Genomic DNA, 18,636 nt, shown 5'->3' on the forward strand with positions numbered 1-18,636 from the left:
TACTGGAATGAAGAAGACTTCAACTGTTATAGTTCTTTTAAAGAAATACATGAAAAGATGGGAAAAATCAATGAAAAGACTGAGAATTTTAAAAGAACAATGAAATGCAATGGAGGAACCACACTGACAATATTGGACTGGTAAATGCAATATCTGCAGTTAGAAATTCACCAGGTAGGCTTAATGGTCAATTGGACACAACAAAAGAAAGAACCAATAAAAGTGAAGATGAATAGAAATGATCTAAACTGAAATAGAAGGTGAAAAAAGGATGGAGAAAAAAATAGCATTTGTGACATGAAGGACAATTACAAATGTTCTAGTAGTTGCAATTGGAACCCCTGAAGGAGAAGAAAGAGAAAATGAGGCAGAATAAATATTTCAAGAGAGAATGGTTGAAAACTTCTTAAAATTAATGATAAATCTCAACCTACAATGTGGAAAAATACAAAGAAAGCCACACTCTGGGATATCATAGTCAAATTGTTGAACAACAGAGAATTAGAGCAAATCTTAAAAGCAGTCAAAGGGTAAAAGACACATATTCTGGGGAACAACAAATAAATGAGATTGACTTCTAGTCAGAAACAATGGAAGCCAGGGTGTAATGGCATGACTTCTTTAGAGTACTGAGTAAAACATATGCTCACCTAGAATTCTCTACTCAGCAAAAATAAATTTTAAAATGTGATATGCACTGGTTATTATACATAACTAATGAATCATTGGACATTGGATCAAAAACTAATAATGTACTATACAGTGGCTAACTGAACATAATAAAAAATAGTTCAATTCTCAAATTGAAGAATAGATTTAGAGAAATGAAGAGTAATATAAGAAGTAATTTGGAAGGCTTTTGAATATTTTCTATTGATGTACTTTATAACATATGTAAAAGTAAAATGATAAAACTAGCCCAAAGGACAGGAGGGATTAGTGAAATTATAATCTGTAAGGTTCCTATATGTAAAGTGAAAGAATAATTCAAAGTAAACTGAAAATGTTGCATATACATATAATAATGTCAAGAGTTACCACTGAACAGAATACAGAAGCATATAGTTAAAAAGGACAACTAAAATGAAAAAAAAAATTTTTTTTTATTGAAAGCAGAGAAGTTGAACAAAGGGACAAGGGACAACTAGAGATTAGTTAGCTCATAGACTTATATCAGTAATTGCATTAGATACAAAAGGAGTGAATACTCTGTTGTCAGTTTCTGTTTTGCCTGAATAACAAAACAAGATTCAACTATGCACTGCTTATAAAGACACACTTTACATATAAGGACATTAATAGGTTGAAAATAAAATAATTTAAAAAGTTACGCTAGTCAAACACCTAAAAACTGACAACATTAATATCAGACAATATAATTTAATATAACGAGCCTTATCAGAATTAAAGAAGGACATTTCAAAAATATGAAAGGGTAATTTCATTAAAAAAGCAATAACAATCTCCAATGAGTTTGCATCTAATATGTAGCTTTAAAAATCTCTGTTGTTTTATGAGTGATATTAGTTGGATTTGACACAAATTATCATACATTTCTCCCTGATACCTTCTTCACATAGCACCCAAGAGAACATTCTCATGGTTTTCCATGGGTTAATACTTCTTAGGTTAATAACTCTTTGGTATTTTTGTGAACACTTCTTTTTTTTTTTTTTAAAGATTTTATTTATTTATTTATTTGACAGACAAAGATCACAGGTAGGCAGAGAGGCAGGCAGAGAGAGGAGGAAGCAGGCTCCCCGAGGAGCAGAGAGCCCAGTGCGGGGCTCAATCCCAGGACCTGGGCCGAAGGCAGAGGCTTTAACCCACTGAGTCACCCAGATGCCCCTCTTTGTGAACACTTCTAAATGTCCTAAATATGGACATCTCTTAGGGTTTCATCCTCATTCCTCTTCTTTTTCGGGTCTTCACTGATGTTCCCATCCTCTGTAAGAGTTTTAAATATCACTACAGTTATAAGTACCAATTCTTATTATCTTACAGCTTGAATTTCTCCCTCAAATTCCAGACTTGTACATCTAAATGCCTATTCAAATTTCTACTCCAGTTATCTTATAATCGCCTTAAACTCAACTTGGTCAAAACTAAACTCTAATTATTCAGCCTTTGCTGCAGTCTTTCTGAATTAATTGAAGGCAACTCTATTCTTTCACTTGCTAAGTCCAAAATCCTTGGAGTTATTGGAGATTCCTTTCTATATTTCACACCTCATATCTAATCCCGAAGGAATTTCTGTTGGCTCTACCTTCAAAATACACTCAGAGTCTAACTACTTCTTACTACCTCCATTTCTTTTCTTTTCTTTTCTTCCTTCCTCTTTCTTTCTTTCTCTTTTGAGTTATTTATTTATTTTAGAGAAAGTGCATGCACTGAACACAGGGAGGGGCAGAGGAAGAGAGAAACTTTTGCAGACTCTGCTCTGAGCCGAAGTCAATATGGGGCATGGTCCCACTACCCTGAGATCATGACCTGAGCCAAACAAAATCAAGAGGCAGACAGTTACCCAACTGCCCCACCCTTACCACCTCCATTTCTACTGCTTGAACTGCCTCTAAGGCTTTCTGTCTTAGATGGCTAACTGGAGTTTATATTTATACCCACTACACAGAATTTTTTCAATACAGCAGTTGGAATGATCTTTTTTTTTTTTTTTGAAGAGTAAGATTAATATTTTTTATTTGGATGAAGTTAACATAAAAGCCATTTATTCAGTGCCATTTAGTACATTCAAGGTGTTCTGTAACTATCATCTTTTTAAAGTTTCCAAACATTTCCGTCACCCTGAAAGAAAACCCCATACCCATTAAACAATCACTGTCCTGGTTTCTTCCACCTCCAATAAACTGCCAATTGCTTTCTGTCTCTATGGTTTTACCTACTCTGGGTATTTCAATATAGATGGAATCATACAGTATGTGACTTTTTGTGACTTTTTTCACTTACACTATTTAAAATTTTCATCCGGGTACAGCATGTACCAATGTTTTATTTCCTTTTATGGTTGAATAATATCCCTTTGTATGTACTATATTTTATTTATCAGTTTATCCAATGATGGGCATTGGTTTGTTTCTAGCACTTGGCTATTGTGAATAGTGTTGCTATGAATGTTTGGGTGCAAGTATTTGAGTACCTGTTTTTAATTCTTATTTTTAATTGTTTTAAATTTTTGAGGGTAGTATGCTAAGCAAAATAAGTCAATCAGAGAAGGGCAATTATATGATGTGGAGTTTAAGAAACAAAACAGATGATCATAGGGGAAGGGAGGGAAAAATAAAGTAAAAACGAAATCAGAGAGGGAGACAAACCATTGGAGACTCTTAACTGTAGGAAACAAACTGAGAGTTGCTGAAGGGGAGGGGGCTTGAGGGATGAGGTAATGGGTTGATGGACATCAAGGAGGGCACATGATATAATGAGCACTGGGTGTTATATGCACCTGATGAATCACTAAATTCTACCTCTGAAACTAATAATACAATATATTAATTAATTGAATTTAAATTTAAAAAGAGCAAAAAAAAAAAAAAACTGAAACAACTACAAACTTATAGAAATGTTCAAAAACAGTATAAAAGGGACATCTGGGGGGGCTCAGTGGGTTGAGCGTCTTCCTTCGGCTCAGGTCATGATCCTGAGTCCCGGGATCAAGTCCTGAGTTGGCCTCACGGCCCAGTGGGGAGCCTGCTTCTTGCTCTACCCACTGCTCGCCCTGCTTGTGCTCTCTCTCTCTCTGACAAATAAATAAATAAAACCTTTAAAAAAAAAAAAAAAGAAAAAAAAGAACAGTACAAAAGACATTTGTCCTGAATCATTTGAAAGTGTGTTGCTGTTCTTATGTCTTTTAGCATATATTTCCTACAAACAGGGATATTCTCCTGAGTAACGCCATCACTAGAACTGATACATTACAACCGTCCAGTCCTCAGACCTCACTCAGACTTTTCCAGTTGTCCTAATAAAGTCCTTTATGGCAAAAGGACTCAGTTCAGAATTGTGTGTTGTATTCCATTGTCATATCTTTTTTTAGTTAGTCTGAAACAGTTCCTTTGTCTTTGACTCATGTAACACTTTTGAAGACTATAAGCAGGTGACTTCTTAGAACGTCCCTCAATTTAGAGTGTCTGATGTTTCCTCGTGATTAGATTCAGATTCTGTATCTTGGTCAAGGATATCATAGAAATGGTGCTGTGTCCTCTCGGATGTTGCATGATTTCAACTGTTGGTAGTGTGTACTCTTTTCCTATTTGTTATTATCAAGAATTTTACAGGAAGGAGGTACTTTGAAACTGTGTAAATATACCATTTATCATCACACTTTACAGCTAATTAATGTATGGGCTTATGATTTCCTATTTTTTTAATGAGTTATAATTGGCTTGTATTATTATCATGCTAATGATGCCACATATTTGGCTGGTGGCAACCCCTTCAAGCTAACTTCTGTGTCCTTTTAACAAATTCTTTTATACTTCTGTGATTTCTGGTACAAGGAGATGTCCCTGACTCATCATATACATTGATTATACTTGGTTTGGAATCATCTGCTTCTCCAAGGACCTATAATTCCCTTATGGTGAAATATAGCATTTAGAAGCCGTGATCTGGTAGCCAAATTGTTGTTGGGGTATCATTTGTTCCAGTTGTCTCAGTGGACAGAGTTAGGGTGTGTGTGTGTGTGCTTGTATATACGCATATATCCACATCTAGATTATTTCTGTAAGTGTATATATATACATATGTAATATGTATTATGAGCATAATTATGAACATAATACATATGTTCATGAATGCAATTATGAACATGTGTTATATGAACATAATACATATTACATATGTATATATTTTATATGTGTATATATTTTATACATATATTTATATTATAAACTATATATATAAATATATATATTTATATATATAGAAAAGCAAGAGGGTTATTTTTTTGTTTTTTTTGTTTTGTTTTGTTTTTTTACCATTTATCTTCCAACACCTACAGGGTTTACTCTGATTTTCTCCCCTTCATATTTATAACTCCCTTCCGTAACCATGAAGAACTTGGCTCCCATTATTTCTAATTTATTTCACTATTTGTAACCACTATTCCATCTGCACCACCACCCGCTCCCTAACATAGACACCCTCCTCCCCCAACTTGGGCTGTAATAGCACTTTCTGGGCTACACCCCACGCCTCCCACACACAGATGCTCTGATTCCCACACCAAAGCACCTCACTGTAGAAGTGCCTTCTACAGACCCTCAGACTCTGACTCTTCATATTGGGTCTCCCAATATGGAAGAACCTGTGGTGCTTCTCTTTACCCTGCTTGGGCTCTGGGACCCCTGTGAGGCCAGTCCTCCACATAGATGCCATGCTCACCCTGCTTGGTCTGTGACACCCTGGGCAGGGCTGACTTCCTCTGTGGCTGCCCTTTTCACTTCACTTGGTCTCTGACACCCATTCTGGGTCACCACAGCCCCATCCCTCTCTTCTGCTGATGTGGATGCCTCTCTTGCTTTGTGCTACCTGATGGCTTTTGGAATAAATTGTTTAGGAAGGGGAGAGGGAAGAAGAAGAAAAGAAAGATTCTTTTAAAATATAAGTCTGACCAAAAAGGTTGTACAATATGCATTGCCTTTAGCAGTTTATGAGACATTTCATTCCTCCATAGCCTCCTGAAATGGCTTCCTATCCCATTCAGAGCAAAAGCCAAAGTCCTCATAATAGTGTTCTATGTACTACTCACTGTTTCTCATGGTTCTGTTTCTTCAAATCTTTCTAATGCCCACCAACCCACTTCATACTCTAGCTTTCCTTCAGACACCTGCTTTCCTTGCTGCTTTTCAAATATACAAGGCGAGGTCCTGATTCAGGATTCTTTATTGTGGCTGTTTCCTCTGCTTCAGACATTCTTCCCTCAGATTCTCCTACAAATATCTGTGCAAATTTCGTCTTAGTGAGGCCTAACCTGATGCATTGGTTTGCTTGGGCTGCCATAATGAAATAATAGCACAGACCAACTGGTTTCAACAATAGAACTATTTTCTCACAGTGCTGGAGACTATAAGTCTAAGGTCAAGATGCAAGCAGGTCTGGTTTCTTCTTGGCTCACAGGTGGTCACTTCTCACTGTGTCCTCACATGGCCTTTTCTCTATGCATGTACATCCTTGATGTGTGTCCTAATTTCCCCTTCTTATGAGGACCCCCATCAAATTGGATTAGGGTCTACCCTAAGGACCTCATTTAAAATTTTTTTCTCTAAGGGCTCTATCTCCAAATATAGTTACATTCCTAGCTATCAGGTGTGAGAATTTCAACGTATAAATCTTGGGATGGCACAAAGTTCATAACACCTGACCTCGATGTAATATTGGAATTTGCACCCACCTGGTACTTCTAATCTTCATTACCTTGTTGTACATTTTTATTTCCACAGCTCTGGTCTGTTTCTATCAGGTAATTTGATCTATACCTCCATATTTTTTTATCATCTGTCTTCTCCAATTGGACTATAAATTCTACAAAGGACTAGAACAGCACTTAGTGTATAGTAAGCACTCCATGCACAGTACTGAATGAGTAAAATTTATCCATTTAGTATTGATGAATATTTGGGTTATTTCCACTCCAATGCTATTATGAATAATTGCAATAAATATCATTTTACACATTATACACATATGTAACACATGGTATTTCTATATGTATACATTCTATACAGTATATCCAAAGAGCAGAGTTGCTGGGTCATATGGTGTGCATATTGTATTAGTTTCCTGCAATTCCTATAATGAAGTACCACAAACTGGTCAGTTTAAGCCGACTGAAATTTATTTCTTCACAGTCTAGAGATCAGAAGTCTAAAATCAAGGTGTCATCACGGCTCTGCTCCCCCTGAAGGTCCTAGGGAAGAATCCTTTTTGCCTCTTTTAGCTTCTGGTGGTCATCAGAAACCTTTAGCTTGTGGCAGCATAACAATCTGCTTCCATTTTTATTTATTTATTTATTTATTTATTTATTTATGAAATTATTGTTTTCTTAATTTTATTTTTTCAGTGTTCCAAGATTTATTGTTTATGCACCACACCCAGTGCTCCATGCAATATGTGCCCTCCTTAATACCCACCACCAGGCTCACCCAACACCCCCACCCTTCTTTCCTCTAAAACCCTCAGTTTGTTTCTCAGAGTCCACAGTCTGTCATGGTTCATCTCCCCCTCCGATTTACCCCAACTCACTTTTCCTTTCCTTCTCCTAATGTCTTCCATGTTATTCCTTATGTTCCACAAGTAAGTGAAACCATATGATAATTGACTCTCTCTGCTTGACTTATTTCACTCAGCATAATCTCCTCCAGTCCCATCCCTGTTGATACAAAAGTTGGGTATTGGTCCTTTCTGATGGCTGCATAATATTCCATTGTATATATGGACCATATCTTCTTTATCCACTTGTCTGTTGAAGGGCATCTTGGTTCTTTCCACAGTTTGGTGATTGTGGCCATTGCTGCTATGAGCATTGGGTTACAGATGGCCCTTCATTTCACTACATCTGTATATTTGTGGTAAATACCCCATAGTGCAATTGCTGGGTCATAGGGTAGCTCTATTTTTTAATTTTTTGAGGAATCTCCACACTGTTCTCCAAAGTGGCTGCACCAACTGCCATTTTTAAATAACCTTCCCTGTGTGCCTGGGACTCTGCCTTTTCTCTGAGCCCTCTCTCCTTCCTCTTACATATGTAACAACCATTGCATTAGAGACCATTCTAATCCTGTATGACCCCATTTTAACCTAATTACATTTGTAAAGATACTATTTCCAAATAAGTTCACATTCTCAAATGTTCAGGGCTGGGATTTGAACTTATCTTTTTAGGGCACACAATTCAACCCACAACATGTATTTACCTTACTTTTAGTACATAGGGCCAAAATATTTTCCAAAATGGTTGTGCCAATTAACACTGCCACCACAGTGGTAGTGGTGATGGCATTTGAGAAATGACATTTCTCCATACCTTCTCCAATATTTATTACTGTCAGACATCTTAATTTTAGCTAATTTTTCGATTGCAGGAATATCTCATTGATGGCTTAATTCTAGAATGAGCTTGTTAAGTTTCAGAAAATAATTGCTATATTTGGATTTTGATTGCACTGTACATATAAAACAGTTTCGAATAATACCCTTTATAGTACTGTCTCCCAATCCAAAAATACAGTATACTGTGCTATTTATCTGTTGTCTTTAATGTCACATAATAAAGTTTTATAAGTTTTCCCATCAAAAAAATAGCTGAAGTCCAGATTTTTTTTCTTCTCTGGCTTAGGTTCTGACAAGAGCAGGCAGAGCTGCCATGTGTCAACCTGAAGTGCAGCCCCGGCAAAATAAACAGATCAGCCAGAGGGAGGATCTGTGTTATTGTGTTCTCATACCCTTCCATAGTCTGTTCATAGGCACTCTGAGTTTTGGTCTGGTTCAGACCCTGCGACTGGGCTCAGCATGGTAGGGGAGAGGATGGCAGCAGAGGTTAGAGACAAATCACCAGGCAGGTAGATTGGTAGGGGGTGTGAAATTGTGTGTGGCTGGAGTAAGTAAAAAATGAGGCCAGGTCAGCTGGGGTGTCTTCCCAAGTTGTGCAGACACCGAGAGAGAGCCCATTACAAGGCATAGAAAAGGCAGATTGCAGCTGCAAGGCTAGCTGGGGAAGTGGCATCTGAGAGAAAAGACTTTAGGGCTCAGGTCAGTGGATGCAGGCCCGCGCTCGCCCAAGGACCAACACAAGGGTCTTTCCCTCTTCCCCAAGTCCATGGGGATGCAGAGGTCACCTTCCTCCCTTCATACACCTGAACAGTGTCTTAGAAAAGAGGGGGAGATGGAGATGATCTTAGAGACTGAGTGCCATTGTCCAAGAGATCCTCAGTGAGAAATATAAAGACTGTGTAGATGGTTATTAGACAGGACAGTGTTTTGTTTTATTTTTTAAAAATTTATTTATTTATTTTAGGGCAGTGTTTTAAACCAGATGAGTCATTTAGTTTATCTTTGCTCCACTGATCGCAGGTGTAAAGAAGCCAAATTAATTACAGACCAACTTGGGGGTAGAGTTTGTCTGCATATGAATAATGATATGGAGTGTGAAAAGTGCACCCCACAACTGACTCTTCACACTTTCTACTTTTCTGCTGCTATCCCTTTGTGCATATGAGGAATTCTTACAATGCTTTCTTATTCTTTTGCTTCCTATTCTTAATGAATGGTGAACCAGTTGCAGACATTCAGTGCCCTCCACAATGCTGCCCTAGCTCGCTTATCTAAGCATGGCGCCTACAACCTTAAAACACACCTTCATTCAACATACAATCCGCATCGCACTTCCCCAACCTCTGTCCCCAAATATTTCATGGTGCTGTTTCCCTCCAAATCTTTGATTACAATGTTCTTTTTGCTAAAGGTACTCTTTTTTTTTTTTCTTTTTTGTTCATTCTGACCCCATTTGTGGTCAAGTTTAAACCCAAATGTCCTTTCCAACTAGTATAGTTTGTTCTAAGGTCTTAGCCACTGTATTGTAGGTGCTCTATTTTTTCCCAATTATTTTATGTGTATCAGCCTTATCTGCTCCTTTTGGGAAACTCCCTTCTACCATTTTCTGTTTCTCTATTACAGTTGCCATGGTAGCAGGATAGCATATAGATATTCAATATGTAGCTGATAGTGATCCAGACTATTTAAAAAATAAAGGAGAAAAAAATAGGACCCTTACTTTTAGTTATAGGTTGCAGTTTTAATTATTCCATTGCTACTGACTTTAACTCAGACGGTGTATCCCATAGTTGTCTCTACTCACATAGGATACCTGCATGTACAGGAACCCAGGTAGTGAGAAAAATGCCTTCCATTTACCCTTCATTATCCCAACAATATTTAGATAATTTATGCCCAGGTCCCTTAGCTAAGGGATATTAATATTGTTTCCATTTATTGAGTAATCACTACACTTCTCCTCATAAGGAGCTTCATTTAACAGATGAGGAAATGGAGGTTTTGATTGGTTATTTGTTTAGTCACACCATAAGCTAAGCTTTGAGGAATAGGGAATTGAAGATGGATTGGCTAACCCTGAAGCCTAGGCTATTGAGCCCTAAGATAATCAACTGAAGTTGAGAGCTTAAAAGTTAGGATCAGGTAGAGCCAACAGAGCCAGAGATTTCTGAAACTGGAGAGAGGGTGAGGGGTAGGAGGTGGGACAGTTGCGAAAACAAGCAGAGAGTCAATTATCATATGGTTTCATTTATTTGTGGAGCATAACAAATATCATGGAGGACAAGGGGTGTTAGAGAGGAGAAGGGAGTTGGGGGAAATTGGAAGGGGAGGTGAATCATGAGAGACTATGGACTCTGAAAAACAATCTGAGGGGTTTGAAGTGGCAGGGGGTGGGAGGTTGGTTGAGCCTGGTGGTGGGTTATAGAGGGCACGGATTGCATGGAGCACTGGGTGTGGTGAAAAAATAATGATACTGTTATGCTGAAAATAAATAAATTGAAACAAACAAACAAACAAACAAACAAACAAAAAATAATTTCTAAAAAACCCCCCCAAAGCCAAAAAAACTTGAGTTTAATTTGCTGTGCTCTTCTGTCCCCCACCTTCACTGGCCACAAGGCTACAGTGTGTATTTCAGAGGCACAGAGTAGTCTTTTGAGAGACTTTTCCAGAGACTGTTTAAGTCTTCCCAGAGTCCCTCTTGTCCTTGTGACACAAGGGGGAATAATCTCATTTTCATTTAAGAGGTAATGAGACTGAGATACAAAGGAAAACAATGATTTTTGGAATATGCTATTTCATGGTGAACATTAAAATGAGGAATAAGGATAAAACCAATCATGCTCCCCGACTCCAAGAAACCACTGTTCTCCCTGCTGAAGCTGAGGACTCCTATCAGGTCCTTACTTCAAACTAACGCGATATTGCAATTTCTTTGCAAACTGATAAAGTTTAAAAATTAAAGAAAAGTGAAACCAGTGGATATTTATGAATAGCTTTTTTGGACAATGAAAGTACATTTGGGAAGATACCAAGACAATCATCATAATAAGTGAGTATGACACAAGAGAAGGGAAGAAATGAAATGCCTATGCTTGCATGATAGTTTTTATTGTGCTAGGGTTCACTTAATTATTCTGCTTGTTCAGTAGAAGAGGTTAAGGCCTGTGAGGAATGTGAAGCAGATATGTTGCTAAAGTGATAGTGGCTTGGATTTTTTTTTTTTTTTTAAAGAGGAGCCTGGAGTTTCCCTCTAGGCTTTGCGCAACTCCAGGGATGCCATGGAGTTTGCTATTTCAATCTTACTGACTTAAACATGTAGGCGATTGATGCATCCTGGGCCTCCAGAGCCACAAATCAGGCAAAAGCACATAGGTACTGCCTGGTCCTGAGAAAATCTCTCACCTGGGGAGGGGGCAGTACTCAGTAATTTGTGGGAATTCAAGATCCTGTAGAAACCTGGAGCCTTCAGTTTGGCTACCAGAAAGATGTAAGATACTAATAGTTTGTGTTGAGTTGTTAGGTTACACATGCTCAGCTATTATGTGTGTCCTGACATATAATATTGTAATTTTCATATCAGGTATTATAAATACAGTGGGCTATCCTAAAATTGTTTAAAAACCACCACCAACAACAACTTTGTAGCTTCTGAGCCATCATTTTGATCCCTTCCATGACTCCTGTTCAGAAGCAAACTGCAGGTCCATTACAAAATGGGGTAGTACTAAGGCAAACACAGGAGGCAATTTCAGAGAATAGGAATCTAAATCTGCAAACTTCAAGAGACAAGAAATAGAAGTTATCTTCTCACTGACTTAAACAGGAGGGAGGGTGAAAGAAAGACACGCACCAACTCATTCATGCATTTATTCATTCATGCAACATATATGCACTGAGAACGCACTGCGTTCCACATGCTGAAGCTACAGAGGTAGGGGGAATGTCCTGTCCATGCTCCCATGAGGTTGATGGTCTAGGGAGGCTGGGGTGATTCCTACAACACACCAGATAACCAATTAAAGCTATGAATGACTCATTCAGGCAGCACACTGTGTAGGCACTGTAGTTATACCTGGAATGGAGAATTGGTAATTCTTAAACTGAAGTGTTAATCTACAATTCAAACATCTCACCCACCTTTCACAGGCAAACGATGGAGTCCTACCTAACCCTACCTATGGTGTAGACTCCTCCATTTCATATAAAGGAGTTCACAATTTTGGAATAAAATGTTCCCTTTATTTTTTTTTTTTAATTTTAGATGTTTGGGCAAAACTCAGGGCCAATGTTCACTTTGCTATGTTTTGATTTCTGTACCTTGGCAAAGCAAGGGATTTTTGTGGGTGAAAATATTTTTTTCTGGATTAGACATGCCACCTACACGATCCTTTCATAATCATCACACTCTCCTATTAATTTTTGCTTTGAAGTTCTTAACATATATGAATACATTTTCTCTATTTAGGTCTGAACTTACTTATCATATACCCCATTATTCGTGATAGCATTACGTAATACATCCATAGCTTTAAAATACCCATTCCTTCCAAATGTAATTTGAATTCACTAGTATAAATATTTTGGCATAGGGAAAGCGTTTTTCACAAGCGGGTGGCATTTAAACTATTTTATGAAGATGGCGTGAGCCCAGAAAGCTTGTTGGAATTTACAAATAATCTTTTGATTTATATTTTACTTTGTAAACCAGGACCAGGAGAACTACTAATTAGAACCATGATTCAAAGCTATAAGGAGTCCTTATTGATTCAGATCATGAAAAGGCTGGAATGATCAAAAGCAAACATCTATCTCCCTCTTCATCCCGAGTTCAGGGGTTTAAGTGCTATTTGTCTCAAATCCGTGGCATTAACTCCATCTTTGTAATAAAGAAGACAATTAACATCTCGATCTATTCACAGTTAGGATGTAGTAATTAATTAGCAAAATCACTCAATTAACAGCACTCAGTGAAATATACCACTTGTTTCTCACCTTTACTCATCTATTTGAACACATTAACAGTAGTCACATGGAAGAAAATGTCTAAAACCCTAGAATGTGTACCTAACTTATGTTCCAAATGAACTAAGAGTCTATATATAGACGCAACCTGTGTAGACGCGATCTATCCGCTCTATTTAATTAGATCACACAATTGTAAACTTGTACTCACAAATAAGCATATGTAGAAATGTTTCCACCTTTTATACATTTTGAGGCTCAGAAAGGTTAAGTAACTGCCTTGGGACACCTAGCTGTAGTTAGTAGTAAAGCTCAACTTTTAATCTAGGATGGGGTGTCTTCAGAATCTGGATTTTTTTTTTTTTTTTACTGCTATACTATACATCTATACTATACTATATATATATACTATACATCTATACTAGATGGCCTCCCAGGAATGCATAAATGTCACGGAATAATCAGAGATGTGGTTAAATATTTATATACAAGGTTAATCATCTTAGCATTGTCTCCAATAGTGAAAAATTAGAAATGGCATAAATGTCTAACCATTGAAAATGGTAAATGATTTATGGTACAAGAAAGTATTATTACCCCATTAAAAATCACGTTTTTCAAAAAACAGAGCCACTTGAAGATACTTATAATCCACTGTAAATCAGAGAAATAGAAAGAGGTTACAAGTCAATAGGGACAATATCAGTCTATTTTTTTAAAGAAAAAAATATGCATACATAAAGTGTAAAGGAAATAAATAAGTCTGGAAATGAATAGACGAAAACATTTTCAGGTATTATTTCTGTTTCTTGATTTAGGATAATGAGTGGTTTTAGTTCTGTGTACTTCTCTGCATTTTAAAAATTATCTACAATGATCACACATTAGTTTTATAATTGGTAAATTCCATTTTCTAAAGAAATATACAAATAGCTTTTTAGTGTATTGAAATCCTTTCCTCAAACCATTCAGCAAATATTTACTGAGTAGCTACCATCTTCCCTGCGCTATGAATCAAGGCAGGATACAGAATTGTAATATATGGGCTCTGCTTCCAATCTAGGTAAGAAATGGAGAAGGACACACATACTGAGTATGAAAATGACCCACCCTAAGTATGCACTCAACATCTCCTATGTTCTAGGTTCTGAGTTAATCATAGGCTCTTTTATTCCAGGCAGTTCTGTGAGGCTGATGTTTTTATTCTCATCTTATTTAAGAACTGAGGCACAGAGAAAGCTTCCTGAGGTCGTGGTGAGGCTGACATTCAGAGTGCTGGCTGGCTGGCTCCCCAGCCTTTGCTGTTCCCCCTGCTTGTGGGGCTTCTCGGGATGAGAATCTGGAGCCCAGAGAGATTTATCTTCTGATGAAACTAGAATCACAGTTTAAATGGGAAGTTTGATCCACTTTGACAAGTTTAATGAACTGATCTCCGCCCTCATCTCTGGCCTGTACAGGATTGACTGGGTTGATGGTTGGTTTTACTGTCACCTGAAAGCCAAAGATTGATAGTGAGTGAGTGCTTGTGTGTGTGTGTGTGTGTGTGTGTGTGTGTGTCTCCTATGGCCTCTGTAGAATGGGATCGTATTGTATCACTGGCTTGTCCATTTATTCAATCAATAATGAACTTCCACCTCATAGGTAGCAACAACTGAATGTGGTACTGAGGATACATGAAAGCTGGAATTACTACCCTGTGGAGGGTCACAGTGGGGGTGATCTGCTGAACAACTCATTATAAAACGGGTGTGAGAAGTGCTGTGACAGAGGGATACAGATGGGCTGAAACCCTACCAAGAAGGAAACCTCCAACTTCCTAGGGAAATCAGCTAGGTTGGAAGCTCACTAAAGGTAGTAGCTCTGTTTATTTTCCCTCCTGTCTTTGGAACTCTCGGTTTCACATCACAACAGAAGCTCACACATGTGAACTACATGTGGACATGTAGTTCACATGTGTGTTCACATGTAGTCAAAGAAGTAGTTCACATGTAGTCAAGGAGGGTCATCATTTAAGTTTACATAACCAATCTGAGCACTTTCCACTTGGTCTTTTACTCAGAGCAGTTTCCATTTTCCCCCACTACCATCAGTCTACATCTCCTGAACATAAGACAACTCTTAAGAGCAGCATCAAGAAACCCAAGAAAACAACAATGTTTTTTCCCCTCTTAATCTCAGCTCAGTCACAGAAGCAGGGAACATGTAAGCACTATGATTCTCCATCCTACTCTATCTGGATCCATGGATCTCAGGATCTTCCCTACATCCTAAAAATCTATGTTACCCTTTTCTCAATTAAATTACACTTTCTTTGTTCCAACCCACTGAGCATTGGCACTCCGACTCACGCATGTTAGTGAAGTTCCTACTCCCAACCTTTGCTTGCATCATTTTTACTACAAATGCCCTCTTCTTTCCCTTCACCTAATCTTATTCATGATACCCACTTTGCTATCAAATTTTCTTTTTTTTTATTGTGTATGTTAGCCACCATATAGTACATCATTAGTTTTTGATGTAGTGTTCCATGATTCATTGTTTATGTAAGATACCCTGTGCTCCATGCAATCCAGACCTTCCTTATTACCCATTACTGGACTCACCTGTCCCTTCACCCCCCAACCCTTCCAACACTCTCCATTTGTTTCTCAGAGTCCATAGTCTCTCATGGTTCTTCTCCCACTCCGGTTGCTCCCCCCTCCATTTTTCCCTTCTCCTAATGTCCTCCATGCTATACTTTATGTTCCACAAACAAGTGAAACCATACGATATTTGACTTTCTCTGTTTGACTTATTTCACTCAGCATAATCTCCTCCAGTCCCATCTAAGTTGATGTAAAAGTTGGGTATTTATCTTTCTGATGGCTGAGTAATATTCCATTGTGCAGATAAACCACATCTTTATCCATTCGTCTGTTGAAGGGCATCTTGGCTCTTTTACATTTTGGCTATTATGGACATTGCTGCTATGAACACTGGGGTAGCATATGGACTCTCTTTTCACTACATCTGTATCTTTGGGGTAAATACCCAGTAGTGCAATTGCAGGGTCATAGGGTAGCCCTATTTTTAATTTTTTGAGGAACCTCCACACTGTTTTCAAAGTGGCTACACCAGTTTGCATTCCCATCAACAATGTAAGAGGGTTCCCCTTTCTCCTCCTCTCCAACATTTGTTGTCTCTTGCCTTGTCAATTTTTGCAATTCTAACTGGTGTAAGGTGGTATTTCACTGTGGTTATGATTTGAATTTCCCTGATGGCTAACGATGATGAACACTTTTTCATGTGTCTGTTAGCCATTTGTATGTCTTCTTTAGAGAGGTGTCTGTTTATGTCTTCTGACCATTTTTTGGCTTGGTTATAGGTTTTTTGGGTGTTGTGTTTGAGAAGTTCTTTATAGATCTTGGATATCAGCCCTTTGTCTGTAGTGTCACTTGCAAATATCTTCTCCCATTCTGTGTGTTGCCTCTTTGTTTGTTGACTGTTTATTTTGCTGTGCAGAAACTTTTATCTTGATGAAGTCCTAGAAGTTCATTACCACTTTTGTTTTCCTTGCCTTTGGAGACATGTCTTGAAAGAAGTTGCTATGGCTGATGTTGAAGAGGTTACTGCCTATATACTCCTCTAGGATTCTGTTGGATTCTTGTCTCATATTTGCTATCAGATTTTCAAATGTCTATGGTATTTGACCACTATCCAGAATTTACCTTACTGATTTACTTCCAAAAGTTTGTCAAGATACTTAAATGGGGCTATTACAGAAACTGTCAATAAGTTGGAAAATCTGTAAATAGCTGAAATAACATAACCATTGAAAATAATTAAAATAAATCAAGAAACATCAGCATGATGAAGTACTGCATAGCCATCAAAGATTGCCATTTCTAATCCTTGAGTATTTTAGATCTAATTACCTCTATTTACACAAGCTGGTTTAAACTGTGTAGCTCCCCACCGCACCCTCCAGTTGATCTCTGAACTCTTCCATTGCCTACCCTCAGCTACATTAGCTTTCTTTTTCTTCTTGGAATATGTCAATCCCATTTCCACCTTAAGATCTTTGTACAGGCATTTTTTTCTCCCTACATCTCTCCATGGCTGACTCCTCCTTGCCATTCTGTTCTCAGTTTAAACATCTCCTCCACAGGAAGTCCTCTCCTGGCCACCTAATCTGGGGTCTGCAAATGTTTTCTGACAAAGGGCCAGATAGTGAAGCATGTAGGCTCTGTGGGCCAAGAGACAATGCCTTCAGTGTTTTGAGCAACTGTTCTCATAGAAAAACTAATGATTTATTTTTTTGTTTTTTAGGTTTAGATGTGAAAACTCTTTTTAGCTCATGGGCCATACAGAGACAAGATGGCAGGCAGGATTTCTCACAGACCATAGTTTGCCTGATCTCTGATTTAATTTAAAGAAGCTTCTCTGGTCATTCTTGATTACAATGTCCTGCTATATTTTTACTACAGCACTTATCACTACCTAATCTTCCATTGGTTTGTTTGTCTATTTATTAATTATTTATCTTCCTTCAGTAGAGCTAAAGTATTGCTTATCTTGTTCACTGCTCTATGTCTGGTACCTGTGAGAGTGGTTGGGAAATAGTGGCTGCTCAACAAAAATTTGTTGAATGAGTGGTTAAATTTTAAGACAGACTATATGCTCTTTGGGGGCAGGGGCCAAAAGAGAATCATCTCTGCATAATTCACAATACCCAAGAGATTATGTTGGATTTTTGTTCTATGAATGAAGAGCTCTTCAAATCAAGCCTGTGCTACTATGATTTTGTATAAGCTCACTTCAAATAAATTGTTCTATTTTCAAAGGAAACAAGAGTAAAACCTTTGTCTTCATGAATTTAACATTTGTGGTTGTCTCTTTGGAGGTAATGCATAAGTTCATGACATGAAATAATTTGCAATTTTCCTGAGAGATTAATTTGAATCTAGAAGTTGGTGAACAGGACTCACTCTCTTAGAGACTAACGTGGCCAGAAGTCAGGGTGCAGTCCAGGATGTGTGCCTTTGGGGATGGGGTGGGGCTCAACTTATGATCTTAGGTATGTATGAAAGTATTTTTCTTCTGCAACAGAATATTGTAAATGTTGCCCCAAATAAAAATAACTTCTAGAATGATTAGGCCGGTGAAGGAGACAAAAATATATTATTAGTTTTTCACCAGAAAATAGATCTTTTGGATTAAGAGTGGAATGTTAAATTCCCTGGTGACTAGAAGCTATGATAGAAACAAGCCAGCCATATGTTCTTTAGGAAAATTATAAAAAGTGAGATTTATGAAATGGATTCAGTAAGTGTTTGCAGCCAGGACAGAAGCTGATCATCAAGTGAGAGTTGGATCATGTACATATACTTTTGCAGTTAGATGAAACTACATTGTATGAAGAAAATGATATATTATGGAGATCTTAATGAATTTGTGGTTTTCAAGGGTTTCAGAAACTCTCCCTCCTGAGTTAAAGAATCTGTTGTTATTAAATGAGTGCACAAGAAGGTGGCATCTTCATAAACAAGAGGTAGAGATTAACCTATAAAGAAGAATTAATTGGATAGGATGGTAGCACTGGCAGAATGTGAAGGTAAGGGATGC

This window comes from Mustela lutreola, chromosome 8 (genome assembly GCF_030435805.1).
Source record: "Mustela lutreola isolate mMusLut2 chromosome 8, mMusLut2.pri, whole genome shotgun sequence".
Lineage (NCBI taxonomy): Eukaryota > Metazoa > Chordata > Mammalia > Carnivora > Mustelidae > Mustela > Mustela lutreola.